This window comes from Pan paniscus, chromosome 3 (assembly GCF_029289425.2).
Source record: "Pan paniscus chromosome 3, NHGRI_mPanPan1-v2.0_pri, whole genome shotgun sequence".
Lineage (NCBI taxonomy): Eukaryota > Metazoa > Chordata > Mammalia > Primates > Hominidae > Pan > Pan paniscus.
This window is the reverse complement of record NC_073252.2, coordinates 265,142-268,358: the sequence shown is the minus strand read 5'-3', so window position 1 is coordinate 268,358 and position 3,217 is coordinate 265,142. Positions and strand designations below refer to the sequence as shown.

The following is a 3,217-nucleotide window of genomic DNA, read 5'->3' as shown; positions in this document are numbered from 1 at the left end:
GTTCCCTCAGTTTTTATTGAGTATTATTTTCATTATCTCAGCAAGACGAATGCAGTAGGAGAGCAGGGTGATAATAAGGAGAAGGTCAGCAAAAAAACATGTGAGCAAAAGAATCTATATCATAATTAAGTTCTAGGGGAGGTACTATGCCTGGATGTGCACGTGGGCCAGATTTATGTTTCTTCCCACCCAAACATCTCAGTGGAGTAAAGAATAACGAGGCAGCATTGCTGCCAACATGTCTTGCCTCCCACCATAGGGCAGATTTCCTCCTATCTCAGAATTGAACAAATGTACAATCGGGTTTTATACCAAGACATTAAGTTCCCAGGGGCAGGCAGGAAACAGTGGCCTTCCTCTATCTCAATTGCAAGAGGCTTTCCTCTTTTACTAATCCACCTCAGCACAGACCCTTTACAGGTGTCGGGCTGGGGGACAGTCCGGTCTTTCTCATCCCATGAGGCCACATTTCAGACTATCACATGGGGACAAACCTTGGACAATACCCGGCTTTCCAGGGCAGAGGTCCCTGTGGCTTTTTGCAGTGCATTGTGCCCCTGATTTATTGAGACTAGAGAATGGCAATGAGTTTTACCAAGCATACTGCTTGTAAACATTTTGTTAGCAAGGCATATCCTGCACGGCCCTCGATCCCTTAAACCTTGATTCCATACAACACATGTTTTTGTGAGCTCAAAGTTGGGGCAAAGTGGTTGGGGTAAAGTTACAAATTAACAGCATCTCAGCAAAGCAATTTTTCAAGGTACAGATCAAAATGGAATTTCTTACGTCTTCCCATTCTACACAGACACAGTAACAGTCTGATCTCTCTTTCTTTTCCCTACATATCCCCCTTTTCTATTTGACAAAACTGCCATGGTCATCATGGTCCATTCTCACTGGTCACTGTCTCTCCATAGCTGCTGGATACACCTGTAGACTAACAACAGAGAGAACGGACATACAAGGATTAATACAAAAATTGCAATAGTGGAACTTCCAATGTTTTCAACCCAAGTGGCAGGGTTAAGATTTGTGAGGCTATCAACAGCTTTCATGATTGCCTCAGTTTCTGGTACCAGATTTAACTGGGCTTTTGATGCCTCAAAAATTTGTTCTTTTAATTTTGAAATATCTAAAGTAAGATTATCTTCTCTTCCTTGTAGCTGGCATCTCACCATGTCGCAGTGATGTTCAGATTCATTATAAGCTCGAGGTGTAATACAAAAATCTGATGTATTCCAGTCACACTGTAACTGAAAAAGATATTCCAAGCTCATGAGCCTATCTCCCATCCAAATTACAGTTTGTCTAAGATCATTAATTTGGTTTGCCAATTTTTGATCTATTTGGGTATGAGGATTCCACAATTTTGAGGAATTCTTTTGCCAATTATTCACATATTCTGCAGTTTGAACAGAGGAGTGTAAAGCAATTCCAGCAGCCGCAGCAGTAGCTGTGATAAGACCCATAATCACTGCAATCAAAATAAAAATGAATCTTTTGGATCTAGTTAGAACTCCTTTTAATACTTCTGTTAAAATATGGATGGATGGGGAAGCCTCCCACTGTTGGTCCATGGACACAGGGATCCCCACGCCCTCTCTTGCCCTCACTAGCAGAATACGGTGTTGCCAATCCAAAGTTGAATCAATGCAAGTAAACAATCTACAATTTTCACAGGTTATAGTTTGGGAATCTGGTTTAATAACTATGTTTCCTACAACTAGCATATAAAGGGGTTTTACACACCCCATTTCCATGGATAGAGTGATTCTAACCTTCTATATACCTGGTCCAGCCTTTCATAGGCCAGATTAATGGGCCAGATGGATGGACCTGTCAACATGGTTGAGTCTGGCCCGCACAATTATGAAATAATTGGCCTCAAGGAGCCCAGTTTATAATAGTTCCAAATTCTTTGTTTTGTAGTACCACTACAGTATCAGCCACACGTTCTTCCCAAATTAGGACTTCTGGGCTTTTTGATTCTTTGGGAATTTCCTTGGGGCAAGGCTTCCCCATAGGCCTAGATTGTAATGATCTTTGATAAGAAAAATCCTGTAAATTATTTATCTGTGGCCTGAGTGACTTTCCCCTTACCATGTGGTAAGTAAATCTACTGATGGCACTGACAGTAGGTACTTCTACCAACCAATTTTGGGTTGTAGGTATTAAGCATCCTGGTGCTTTCCCCAGGCAAATAGGAGGATAATGATACCCAATGGAAATGTTTATCATCATTCCTTCTTCTTCAGGTTGGGCAGGGCCACGGTCATCTGTGGGGCCTGGTACCCATGCATTATTATTAACATATACTTGAATAGGATTATCTATCCAAGTGACTGCCCGAATTAAGGGCGGGAAAGGCACATAGGCCCAGTAAGTATAATTAGCTGCAGCTACTCCTGCAGACATAGGGAGACTTACCACCCTTGGTACAATCATTAAAGCTGCAAGCAGCATATTCTCTGGAGTTTGTGTTAACCTTGTATTCTTCAGGCTTTTTTCAGCTAACTGTGTCAGCTTCTTTAGCTGGGCCCAGGTCAGCAGCTCCACTTTCTTGGTGGATGGCAACTTCATCTGTTCTTCTGATATCACCATTTTGTTCACCTGGCGAGTCAATGATGCTCGATTGCGGGTTTTCCATCTCCACGGAGGCACTTTTCTTTGCATCTCTGATGGGTTCATTGTAGAACTTCAAATGTCTAGTGGGTATCCAAACAGGAAGCTGATTTTCTCCTGGTGAAACACAAGCAAAACCTCTCCCACATGTTATCACCTTACCTATTTCTCATGTCGTATTTTTGATCTTTCCACCAAATCAGTTTTCCCTCATGTGGGCTGTTCTTTTTACCAGTAAAATGTTGTTCTGCAGAAGTAGTGGTCTTATTTCTATAAATGTTTAAAAAAATTAAAGTATAGAGTGCTGGATTAAGTTGCATCTGGGGAGTGTTATACTCCTTACTCTCTTTTTCCTTTTTTGTTTAACCAATTGAGCTTTGAGTGTTCTATTAGTTCTTTCAATTATGGCCTGTCCTTGGGAATTATAAGGGATTCCTGTTGTATGTGTAATTTTCCACTGATTTAAGAATTTTTGGAATGCTTTACTACAGTAGCCTGGCCCATTATCTGTTTTAATTTTTTCTGGAACTCCCATAACAGCAAAACAAGATAATAAATGTCTTTTAACATGGGAAGTACTTTCTTCTGTCTA

General features: G+C 41.0%; 1 pseudogene; it reads right to left on the bottom strand.

Annotated features, from left to right (window-relative positions):
• Positions 1-800: 800 nt before the first annotated feature.
• LOC129397675 (endogenous retrovirus group K member 9 Env polyprotein-like) lies at positions 801-2,691 on the bottom strand (annotated as a pseudogene).
• Between the last annotated feature and the right edge of the window lie 526 nt (positions 2,692-3,217).